This window comes from Rhinatrema bivittatum, chromosome 5 (genome assembly GCF_901001135.1).
Source record: "Rhinatrema bivittatum chromosome 5, aRhiBiv1.1, whole genome shotgun sequence".
NCBI lineage: Eukaryota > Metazoa > Chordata > Amphibia > Gymnophiona > Rhinatrematidae > Rhinatrema > Rhinatrema bivittatum.
In genome coordinates, this window is record NC_042619.1 from 175782548 (window position 1) to 175782907 (window position 360).

Consider the following 360-nt stretch of genomic DNA (forward strand, 5'->3'; position numbering starts at 1 on the left):
ACAGAACCTTGCTTTTCTAGTGCTGCTGTTCCTATCACTATTCAAACAAAATAAACAAGGAGCCTGGCAGGGTAGAAACAAAAGATACTCAGTTTCTTAAATTTGCACTGAAATTAGACGACAAAATCATCCAACGGCAGCACTATATTGATTTCTTCCACAGGTAAAATATTCCCAGCCATCAAAACAGCCACCCTTTTTCTGTCCCACATTACTTTAACCACTTGGTAACCAGAAAGGTTCTTAAGACTTTTGTCAAAGTTTGAACTGCCGAGTGGCATTTAAAAGTATCAGTGCCAGAGTACCAAATATACGCTGAGGCAAAGTAATGAGAAAAACTAAACACACACCAAAACCTAA